Here is a 13,190-nt window from a genome sequence, read left to right on the forward strand (position 1 = left end):
CTAGACACTCAATCAACTTACAATAAAAAATAGTCATATAGAAACAGGATTTATTGTAAAATTTAAAACAACCATATACCTACTACTAACCTAAAACCTTCCCTATACTAGCTTAACGTAACTAACAACTACACCTATCTAACCTATTCTAAACTTATCTTAACACCACACTCTAAACATTGTCCCCCCACCCCTCTTAAGAGACAAGATACAATTAGGACAACATAAACTAAGACTACACATGTAGTAACTTAACCTATGGCCTAAACAAATATATATATATTTATATATATATATATATATATATATATATATATATATATATATATATATATATATATATATATATATATATATATAAATATATATATATATATATATATATATATATTTTTACTACACGAATAACCCAACATGACCCACCACCCAACCCCCACCAATACATTTTTTTAGAAAAACCCAACCCCACTATTCTTAAACTAACCTATGCCTCCCCTACACTAACCTGATGCTATCCATCTAAAACCCAATTTTAAACTATGTACAACAGTAAAAGGGAGGGCACGGAACTGGGAGGCTGTTGAACAAAATCATTTAATTTTTTGCTTTTCTTCGGTTTTGTTTTTAAGTACTTCAACATGCTGCTGACGTCAGCACTCTCCTCCACCAATTTGTCAAGCCTGGCTATTATCTTGGCCATGTCCTGTTTCATGTCAATTTCAAATTGGCTACTTACTACTGCAGCAGGTGGCTGACCAGGTGCCTATCTCCTAACAGGTGCAGCTGTGGTGGAGGGGCTTGGACCTGCAGATGCCCCCTGCACCCCTGATATTTTCCCAACACTGTCCTTCTTTGGCTGCGGCTGCTGTGGAGGTCCCCCAAGTGCAAACGCATGCCATTCCCCAGTCGCCTTTTCTTTACGGAACCTCCTTCCCATTCTGCGGTATCCAGCATCCACCTCCATAATGTGCCAGTAACGTTCTGCCCTCTTGTGGAATGCGTGCCTTTGGTCAGGTAAATGAGGAGAATCAAGCATCAGATTCAGCACTGGGTGTAGGTTGAACAGACATATAGGGGGTCATTCTGACCTTGGCGGTCCATGACCGCCATGGCGGAGTGCGGCGGAAGCACCCCCAACAGGCTGGCGGTGCTTCCTGGGCGATTCTGACCGCGGCGGTAAAGCCGCGGTCGGAAAAGGGGAGCCGGCGGTTTCCCGCCGGTTTCCCGCCGGTTTCCCGCTGGCCCAGGGAACCCGCCATGGCGGCGCTGCTTGCAGCACCGCCATGGGGATTCCGACCCCCTTACCGCCAGCCTGTTTCTGGCGGTGTCCACCGCCGGAACCAGGATGGCGGGAACGGGTGCCGTGGGGCCCCTGGGGGCCCCTGCACTGCCCATGCCACTGGCATGGGCAGTGCAGGGGCCCCCTAACAGGGCCCCACAAAGATTTTCACTGTCTGCTTAGCAGACAGTGAAAATCGCGACGGGTGCCACTGCACCCGTCGCACCCCTTCAACTCCGCCGGCTCAATTCCGAGCCGGCTTCATTGTTGAAGGGGCTGTCCCGCTGGCCCGGCCGGCGGTCTTCTGGTGGTCGCCCGCCGGCCCAGCAGGAAAGCCGGAATGACCGCCGCGGTCTTTTGACCGCGGTGCGGTCTTTCGGCGGGAACCGCTTGGCGGGCGGGGACCGCCGACCGCCGCGGTCAGAATGACCGCCATAATGTTCACTGCCTCTGCAGATAACACATACTGTCCACCACACATTCCTCAACAATGACTTACTCCTTATCTATAACTATTTCTTACCAGCCATCTACAGTATCATGAACATGTCACTGGGATGACGGCTATCCATTGTTGCCCATCAGGACCCAGAGGGGAGTGGACTAAATTGTCCATGATCAACATTTGCATCATCAAACTTGTGAAGATCACGTACCTCAAGAAGTCTGGATTTCCTGTGTCCCTGTCCATGAGGTGGCCGTGCATGCAATCCACTACCTTGATACCCCTGGTGAAACATCAAGGCTTGCCCAGCCATCATGGATGTAAGGTGGGGGCCACATGATAGGGGGTCTGGAAACTTCCCACCAGCTATTCTAAGATTTGGTAAATCATCATTCATGTGTCCTGGTGTAAGACCTGGGCTGAGCATACATTACAAGGGGGCACACCATTGCCTATGATGTTCCCACATGTACAACTAATGAAATGTCCCCAGAAAGTTTGACCAAAGCCTGACCTTCACATCAAAGTTGTCTACACATTACAGAACTAAAGCCCTCTACCCTGTGCTATGTTGTACTACATGTGTAAAACGGTACACACATGATGGCTGTATGGGTGCCTTTAGGCCCACAGTGAGTTTGGCACTGCACTGGATGCTGCAACAGTATCCTGATATATTGAACATCATATGCATATGTATGTCAGACATCCTCAAAGTACCAGGTAAGCACTCAGCATTCACATCATATGCACATGTGATGTGACCTACATCGCTCACAAATAATATGGTGGCAGGACCATGTTGTGAATACTGCTGAGATCTGTCTTGGGAAAAATCATATACTTCTCCCACAACCATCTGGAGCTGAGTTGTCCCCTAGTTGTGTACACTGCTGACTGTTGTCCAGCACAATATGGGTCCTTGTAGTACTACAGTCTCAATATAAATCTGAAGGGTGGTGAGGCACCTGTGGTGCATGTGTCTTCTACATAAGACCCCTAGAGACCTCTAAAGATATAACCTATCTCTTTTTTATCTTGTGAGTAAGTGTAAGATATGTGTGGCACACAGTGCTATCAATAGTGCTGTGACAAAGTAGTTGTCAACAGGCATGCTATGTACATAAACAGCTGCTCTGACACCTATCATGATAGACATCAATCAATATGCGGCCAGCCATTCCATTTCCCAATACAAACAATTCCATGCCAGCACACATTGCCCCTTGTGCCACAAGCAAGCCTTTCTCATTGCACAACATTCCAACAGACATGATGTCAGCATCCGTACACCAATAATATCATATCATTGGTCAGGCAAAACCATTATTCATAGCATTCCACACATCAGAATGACTCACACCTAACCCTGGATTGGCACACATGAAGCACAAGATGACACTTCCCGGCTGCATTGTGGTCTTCAGATCGGGCCACCTCACTAAAGGTGTAGAGCGGAGGTCCCCCTGCAAGATATGAATGGAAAACATTGCTTAGTGAAATTTGTACATCATTGTTCACTATCAACTTGTTAGGCTGAGTGAGCAAGTCATCCTAGTGGTAGATCAGAGCAACTGACAAACATCTATGATCAGTCAATCACACATAGTCTCAGATAATGTAGACCCACGCACCTACAAGCCATCACTTTCCCAGACACTCCTGTGGTGCTTTTCACTGCACCATTTATACATGGCATTGTCATGCAGGTGTTTGTTAGCTTTACACCTCCATGACCATATGGGACTGCATGACACTGTGTACTGCATCAGAGGGACATGAAATGGTTGTGGCAGTAACTATCCCATTGTGACACCCATAGCATTTGAGCCTACCCCAGATGTTGTAGACATCTACCTCATTGTCACCGCAAACTGACAAACAACTGCCTAGGGGTTGTGTGGGTATTCCAAAGTGTTGAGGAATGCTGTTATACATCCTTGTGTGAAGTAACTAATATGTGTGTGCCATCACAAGACACACACACGAGCAATAATGGAATGGGAGTTTACTCATGTCAAAATAGTTGTACCTACCTGCACATTGACTGATTGAAATTATGGATGTATTGCCAATAGAGTGTGGCTAGCCATTTTTGGCATGGTATACCATTATTTGTCCGGGGAGAGATTAGAACATGGGCCTAGACATATGCCTCAGCACAGACACTCTGGCTCTGTGGTTCAAGGATGCATTTGTTGGTGCAGGTTACTGAGTAATGTGCCAGCGATGGAACAGATGCAGGGCACCCCCATACTGTCAGTAAGATGTGGCCGGCCTGTGGAACTAAATCAGCACATGTGTGTGTGGTAATCAACATAGTTTAGGGTGTATGTGATACACGATGTACAGGAAGAGGAAAGTGCTAGTAGTCTGGATCCAGTGCATAATCAAGGTCCCTTACATTCCTTGGCCAATGACACAAAGGGGCAGATTGAATGACATGTGGTGCAGCACCAACTGCATCACTACAGTCCTTGTGGCCCTCAGTGCACCCCCTACCCCGCCATGTGTGTGCCTAATGAGAATTAAGGCACAGCATGATGCAGGTAGGGTACAACTGAATCTATTTATGTGTGGGAAAATTATGTACTCAGCAGGAGTTGCAGCACAACAGATCATCATGATTTCTGCTGATTACATTGGGGCCCATCACATACATTTTAATGCCCCCAAATAACACCTGCTCTCAGCATCCGTTCAAAGTGAATAAAATATGGAATTTAGGTATTTCTCATTTTTCCCAGAGGCTTTCACATTTGCCCCCAAATAGGTTTTGGGCCTCCCTCTGATACATGATGCATGACGCAGACCTCATGTTGTGCTGCTCTAAGCCGAGTTGACCTATGCATTCATCACAACACTTTGTAATGATTGTGCAGGGAAGAGGGTACATCTGCCTTGCCTCGGCTTCATTATTGTACATTGGAGTTCCAGCCCTACGGTGGCCCTGGGGCTCTTCATACAGGCAGCATACAACATGTCCAGATCCATAACCATGACATCCTGCACTCAACCGTATCAGCCCCTGTCATGCACATGCAAATAATGGACTTTGTAAGGAAATTGGTTAATTATCAACTGCTCCACCAATCTCAATACCCAGGTGATCCAGCAAATCTTGCTCCCTCGTGATGAGGTCAGCCCAGTGGTGCTCCAATTGGTGGTCATTTCTTCCTGTGGCAAACACTCTTGTCAGGTGGTGGAGCACCTTGCGCCACCGCAGCTTCCTGGCCTCTGTGGGGTAGCCCTGTATGACACGGCCACCCAGTACAAGCATCATGGGGAGGTAATGCTGTACCAGCCATATGAAGCCCCCCAGCTCATCAGCCGACATCCTGGCCATCCTCCCTTTCCCTGACATAATGGACTGCAAATGCAGTTGACCCCCCCAAAAAATCCCTAAGACTACCCCAACTACCCAAAATACCCAAACAACTACCCCAAACAAATACCCCACAATACAGTGACAGATACAGAACACTTACAATGCAAAAGATAGCTACAGGATACAACACAAAAAACACTCCAAATACTCCCAGACTCCAACAGCACCAGCTCCACACACCCTCACACAGTCACAGACAATGTGACTGTGAAGTGAAAGTGAAAGAGGACTCACTGTACCATGTATGCAGGCAGGATGTCGTGTTTCATCACTTTCTGGGCCTGTGCGTCACGTTTCCAGTCATGCGTCGTTTTTTTTTATGCATGTTGGTCATGCTTTGATTTTTTCCCATTGTGCATGAAAAAACCTGTGGACGTGCGAGAGACGTTCAGGGACTAGGTGCCTTTTAGCTTAGGAGAATAGTATGGTATATGCGTATGTGTGTACATTTTTGACGCAAGGGTCACATTTTTCCACATTGTGTTTGAAAAGGCCTGTGGATGTGCGCTAGATCCTCAAGGTCCAGCCATCTTTTTTTATCTGTGGAAAAAAGTATGAGGTTTAGGCATTTGCATCTATGTTTTTGACGCATGATGGTCATGCGTTGATTTTTCACCATGGTGCGTGAAAAGGACTGTGAACGTGTGATAGATGCTCAGGGGCCAGCCGTCATTTTACTGATTGCATATTTTTTTCACACATGAGGGAAATGCATGGAATTTTGCAATGTAGGCCTTGAGTGCACCCAGATTCACTCACCATGTCACATGGGCTATGCAACAATGTTGTGATTATGGTATGGCTACATGTGTGTAACTATCCAGTCATGTCTTTACAATGACATTGGTATGTTGAACCTATAGGTTTGTTTATGAGTCTGCTGCATGTGATTACCCATACTTTATGCATATGTGAATGTGTAGCTACACTGTGTCCACATACATGTTAGCACATGTGTACTATGAGTGTACATATGTGTTTTAATACCAATTTTGGGGAGTACTACATTGTTATGTCTGATATACAAATGTACACATACCAACAACACAAAATGTATGATGATCTATGTCCAACACATGGTAAGGCATGTGACAACCATGACAATTTGTACTCAGAGTATGCAGTTGATTAGGACTAGGTTGATATCATGTTACCCTAGCCAATTTGCAAGTGCATGTGTGTCCACTCTGTGGTGTGTTGTTGGGTTTGCCTTCACGATGCTCTGCAACATGTGTGACATATAGTTCCCCATGCATCTTAGTTGCAGGAGATGGTATGTACACGTGTCACAAAAGGTTGGTATATGCTGTGTGTGTGTAAAGAAATATGTATTGTAATTTCAGTAATATATAACTACAGTGGCGTGTTCATGGGATGTGAAACCTCACATTACTAACTTCCTGTTGGACATTGACAAATGCATGTGTAGTCATATTAGTGCCACTTATGCTTCCGTATGTGGAAACACATCTGAAGGTCATTTCTTTCAGTCACTGATCTTGTGATACCTATGCCCTTGCTTTTGTGCTAGGTTGCCTTTTGTTCAGAATCCTATACACATTACCATGCCTGAGTCATTACAGTGGTACATGTGTGCTGAGATATGTGGTATATGTGTGCATGCCACCAACTAGGCACTCACATTTGTCCAAATCATGTTTGTTATGACTGTCACATACAATGGCATACCACTGTGTAGCAGTGTTGCAGTCTGGCATAGCTGGCAGCCTACTCATCATCACTACAGTTTATATGGCAACACAAATCTATGGTTGCATGTGAAGGGGCAGGTTTACGGAGCTCCAGTCTACTCAGCCCAATGTGCACATGCATCAGGCCCCTGACCATGTCATAAGTTTATGTAGCCAGAGCAGTGGTGTTAGGGTGATTTGAGGGGGGATCTAACCTCTTCATAATTACTACTCAGCAGAGCAATGCACAGTCCCCTGCTGACAGACACATGCACAATTTTGCTCAAACAGACTGGGATATCACATTTTCCCATGCAGTACTTAATGTAAGACCTTCCCGTCTCATGTACAGCAGACTGGATACTTGCACTCTTCATGATTGCTACTCAGCAGAACAATGCACACTTTCCTGCTGACAGACACATGCACAATTGTGATCAAACAGACCGGGATATCACATTTTCTTCTGCGGTACTTGATGTCAGCCTTCCCCTCTCATGTACAGCGGACTGGGTACTTGCACGTGTAGGACATGTCTCATCATTTGATGTCCTTAGTAATTTCCATGGGCAGGTTGGTTAGGGGATGTAGATCTGTTGTGACTTCTATTTTGGGAACTTGCCAGGGTATAGATGGTGTTGTCTGTCAATGCCTCCTGTCATGTTGACATGCAATGGGCAACTACTAGGTTATGGTAGTGACAAACATGACTGGGTTATGTACTGACCTGGCCAACCTCTCTGAACATATGTTGAAAGTTGACATGTAGACATTGATGTATTGCACAATCAGTATTGATCTATGTGTGTTCCTTTTCCATGTCTCCCTGCATTACTGGTAAGGTATGTATTGTCTCCTACATTACTCCCATTCTTTAGGCTGCTTGCCCTTTGTACACATTATCTACAGCAATATTTCAGCTTTTTTCATTAGACAGATGCAACATATAAGGCTACTCCTACTCCCATTCATTTTTGATGGTTCTCTGACATTTCTGAACATTGCTGGGCATTGTTGCACATCCCACACCTCATTGTCATGTTGTTGCCCCAAACATGTATGGGATAATTTGTTAGTGTTGCTACCGTGCACTTGTTCTGGTATGTCAGTGACATTGGGTAGTGTATAATGCTATGTGCTTTGTGATGTTGTTATAGAGCATACTAGGTAACCATGCTGACACATGCAGTACATTGTTGGTACTAGCAAACCCTTTGCTACCTTGGACAAACACCCGTACATCAGTCTTCACCTGTTTATCTGGAATTGCTGTAGGCATGTGTCAGGACAGCAGATTTGTGTGAAACGTGTGCATCTTCTGTACATAGGGAGTGTAACACACACTTCCTATATTCCACCCAGACAATTATTTGGTGATGCATTGTCCCATTTAATTCTTAGATCCTGACAATGGGTCATGTGTTTGGATAGTGATTCAGCACCCGTAGTGCACTCCTCAGCCAACGTGTGTGTGCCATAAATGAGGTACAGTCCACCATGTGTCAGGGTTGTGCCCAATGGCAGTGCAAGGACATAATCCCATGGATACACTGTGCAGGCACTGCCTCTAACATTGGTTACAATCCCTGTACAATTACTGAAGGTCCATAGTTACTAATGATGTCCCCCCGTGTCACACCTGCACCGTGCAAGCAAACAGCAATCACCCTGAGATTTGACAGTGTTCAGTTCCGACAATACTTAAACAAGATTTGATCACAGCCCCTACCTTATGTGTGCCCCCTTGCATACATCCTGGTAGGCACGGTATTGATGTGGGGAAAGGGCTAGGAATTAGCACCTTGCCCACTTGACAGCACAATATAAACTTGGTGCATGGATATAGGCCTTCAGGAGTCACATGACTGTGAATTGCGTGTCACTGATATGTGAAATAGAGACAGAATACCCTCTTACATCACAAACGATGTTGCTACCATACTTGTAACTATTGTGTTTCTTATGTGCTCCCTGAAGTTTGAGTTACATTCCAATGGTATATGTAGTGGAGAATGAGTAGAACAAGGAGATTCAGGTGCAAAGTATTTTATTTGTGCTATTTACAATGTGATGATGATAGTCCAGTCACTATGTATAAAGGTTCTCTACTGTGTCTCCTTCAAATTCCTGCAGCAGTGTTTTGTTATTTCTCCTCCAAATTAGCTGCTCCATCATCATCATCCTCCTCGTTGGGGGTGTCAACCTGTTCATCCCAGGGAATATTTGTTCTTATACATATGTTAGGATGATTGCATATGCCAGTATGATTTTACATACCAGTGGTGGAGCATACAGGAGGCTTCCTCTTGTCAGGGCCAGGTACCTGAATCTTGACTTCAGAAGCCCAGATGTCCTCTCCACCACATTTCCTGTTCTTCTGTGCCCTTCATTGTATGCATGCTCTTCCACCGTTGTGGGATTGGCAAATTGAGTATTACCCATGGCTGCATGCTGTAAACTTGATCCGCTGTAAAGGAATTAGAGAAGATGTGTTGGTAAAACTTGATAGTGGTTTGGAATATATCATGGCAGTTGTTAGTTGTAGGTGGAGTGGTGACTCTGACTTGCTTCTTGTATAGCGTATGTTCCTGTTCTTGTGAAATGGTTTCATAGGTTTGTGGTGATGGACATGACAATCTTGGGTAGTGGCCCGGGGACCTGGGAATTTTCATATTGATTCCAAACTGATGGTTATACTATTGCAAAAATGTGTTGTGTAGTGCATATTTGAGGCAGTGTCCTATTGTTGGATGGAACCTACCACCTCCTTGCACCAGAATGGTGTCAGATGTAGAGACATCATGGTAGCCCTACAAAGTCAAACTGTGCTATCCATGTTACTGAGTGGCACTATGCATGCAGTACAACACTTAGTTACCCTTTGTGGCAGATGACGGTTGTGCCAGCCATCAAGTGTACAAGGGTGTGTATCACACATTTGGTGCAGTAATATCTCCTAGCTTCCAATACATGAATTATTCCAGACACTTTCAATACATGGACAGTGGGTGGTATAGTTGTGGCAGTTTGTACCCTTGCTGTGATGTGTGGTGTAATGTGGTGCATCAAGCGTACAATGGACTCCCGGTTCAGCCGGTACATCCTGATGACATCTTGCTGTCTGAGGATCCTCTCCCGCCTTCTACGCAGCCTTTGTGGCTGCTGTGGTGGTGTTTGGGGTTGCTATGGTGGTGATGGAGAGACCTGCTCTCTTAGCTGATGTCTGCGGTGTGTGCCTAGCTGGAGCAGTACCACTTCCATGTTGTCCTAGAGGTTGCAAATGTTCCTTCTGTGTGTTTTCCTTGAGTGGTGGTGGGTGGGCCTCTTTTTAATGCCTGGTCTGACCAGGCGTTAGATTTTGACACTAATCGGACTTAGCGTAATTTTTGCGGTCTGTTTCCTTGGTATGTGTCATTTTTGCGCCAGGAAGTAGATATGGTGCTACAGGGTTAGTGTCATTTTTAGGAAGAGAACGTCAACCTTGCATATCATTGTCGCAATGAGGCGCAAGGTGGGTTGGCGCTTCCTAAAAAATGGCACTAAATCCAATATTCTGATGCTAGATGGGTCTAGTGTCAAAATATAAATGTGGAGTTAAATTAGCGCCACTTTTGCATTTTAAAAAAACTACGCAAAGGTGGCGCAAACTTTTCATAAATATGGGCCATTATGTCTTAATGTCTTTCTCCACTTTCAATTAAGTCAATTATGTCAATGTTTAATTAAGTATTTTCATTTTCACTTACAATTTCTCCCATTTAAACAAATGGCTGTATTTTCCTGTTATAAATATGGCACTGTATGTACAAGGCACTGGGAGTAAGATGTCTGCTGCTTGTAAATATGAGAATTGGAACTGGGAGAACATTTAAATGATTTGTTTTATGGTATCCATATAAACAAAAATGTAACTCTTTAGTTAAATTTTCTCCCAGTTCAAAGAGTCACCTTTACACATAGCAGGCATCATCCTCCCAGTGGCTGGTGACAATGCATGAGTTCCTTAACCTTCAGTAGGTTGCAATGATTTTCACTGATCAGAAGCAGTTCTCACTACAGAAAAGGTTGGAGACCCCTGGGGCCTTGGAAGACCTCATATTAGACACTTGCAACAGTGGCATACAAAGCCCATCAATAGAGACTGCTAGAAAGCAGAGACCCACTTAATTATGTATTCATACATTTTTCTATTGGATTCTTATAACTTACCCATGCAGGTATGACATCCTTCAGAGTGCTGGAGAAGAAGGCGTGGTAAGGATGGATGAAGAGTGGAGGGGCCGGGATGGGACTAATTAGTGGAGAGGAAGAATAAGGATACTTGGCTCTGTGAGTTACATGCTTATTCCCAACTTTTGCTACCATCTGCAGGTCAGGAGTGCAATGGCAGCAAGGTGAATTCCATCTTCCATCCTTCTGAGGTTGGTATAGTGACTACCATTAAATAGGTTAGTCATAGCACCAGTTATTTACTGTAGAAATGGTAGACATGGGAAGACTTGCTATATGAAAAAAGGTAATTTTTCTAGCATGAAAAGATGGCTTAAGTACAGATTGCAAGGTAGAAAAAAATGTAGGATGTCAGATGTAGGCAAAACAGGTGTTGTCTCCTTCAGCAAGAAGCAGAGAAGCAGGAGACTTCCAAAGTTGACAGCTTTCATAGAGACATTTCTGTTTTTTTGTTTATTCCAGTACCTGGGACGGAACAGGATTTTGGAAAACCTGGGACTTATTGGGGGGATGCTGACATAAGTTAATTTGAAAATAAAAGCATAAAGCATCCTTGCCCTATTTAGCCTCTTGGGCCATACAAAGGCCCATATTTATACTCTGTTTGCGCCGGATTTGCATCATTTTTTTAAAGCCAATCCGGTGCAAACTTAAATCCATATTTATATGTTGGCGCTAGACATGTATAGTGCCAAAATATTGGAGTTAAAATAATTATTTGCCTGCGGAAAACTACCTTGCATCAATGAGGTGCAAGGTAGGCATTCCTGGGCAAAAAAATGACTCAAAGGCCCTAGCTCCTTATTTATCCTCCCATGCAAAAATCACGCACAGGAGGAGGAGGGCCTTAAATAATGAAGCTAAGCCTGTTTAGCGCCATTATTTAATGCCTGGGTATGGGCAGGCGTTAGGGGACCTGCGGGTCTTTTTCCATGGTCAGAGACCATGGATACAGCCCACAGGTGTCCTTCCCTGCCCCCAGGGACACCTCCACCGAACCGCTCCCACACCTGGAGGACACCTAAGGATGGGGGACCCATCCTAGGTAAGTCCAGGTAAGTATTTATTTTTTCTTTGCAAAGTGCCATGGGGGGCCTAACTTGGGCCCCCCCTACATGGCACGGTGCCCAGTGGCCATGCCCAGGGGACTTAAGTGTCCCTGGGCATGGCCATTGGGCTGGAGGGCATGACTTCTGTCTTTACTTAGACTGGAGTCATGTCCATGGGGGTTGTGCGTGGAAATAATTACGCTAATCAGGTTAGAGTCCTTTTTTTTACTCTTACCTGACTATCGCTGTTCTTTCACGCACAACCTCCAGTTTCCCCTACGCCTCCCCCACCCAGTTAGCTTCAATAATTTAGACGCCAACTGGGCATTACTTCTGGCTAGCGTCATAGCATAAATATGACGCCCGGCTGGCGTCCAGGAATGGTGCTAGCCACTGGTATACTTTTTGATGCAAACCTGCGTTAACGCAGGTTTGTGTCAAAAAGTATAAATATGGGCCAAGGTTTCTTGAACTTGGTGTGCCAACAATTGCTAGCCAAGCAGTTGTTGAAGCTGCCTGGATAGTTTGTCATTCAGCTGGTTTACAATTGTGGATTGCCTTGTGTAGGGTGCACTGGAGTGGGATGTAGTGCCAAGAGTGTAGGAAGGGGTTGTTCCAAGTCAGGTAAAGGTGCAGTGCCTGGTCCATTTATACTTCCACTTCTATGTATGTGTTGGGGCTGCCACATGTAGCTAAGGAGGGCCACATACACTTTGACTGAGTAGTCTAAATCTTGTCACATATAAGTAGTTCAAACATATGTTTATATCACCAAAGTACATGTATTTAAAGTTAGAAATAGTAAATATATATATATATATATTTATGTATATATATATATATATATATACATATATATATATATATATTCACATACTGTCTTAATGATATTATTTTAGTCGATATTGTGTCCATGAGTTTTCAGCAAGCCGATACTGAAATCTCGATATTCTGGTAGAAAACGCAACTGCAATATTATGATAGTCCTAGCTCTGTGAACAAGGTCACAACTTTGCTTGCAAATTTTACAACTTTTAAATGCCTATTTCAAACTAACTGAGGAGAAAATGCTTTCAGAATACTTCTCTGCATTTTTGCAGTCACTATC

At 44.4% G+C, this 13,190-nt stretch overlaps 1 protein-coding gene across 2 annotated transcripts in view; it reads left to right on the forward strand.

Annotated features, from left to right (window-relative positions):
• LOC138304339 (myelin-oligodendrocyte glycoprotein-like) overlaps positions 1-13,190 on the forward strand; it is a 153,450-nt gene that overhangs the window by 82,017 nt on the left and 58,243 nt on the right. The gene's annotated exons all lie outside the window — the stretch shown is intronic.

This window comes from Pleurodeles waltl, chromosome 7 (assembly GCF_031143425.1).
Source record: "Pleurodeles waltl isolate 20211129_DDA chromosome 7, aPleWal1.hap1.20221129, whole genome shotgun sequence".
NCBI classification, from domain to species: Eukaryota; Metazoa; Chordata; class Amphibia; order Caudata; family Salamandridae; genus Pleurodeles; species Pleurodeles waltl.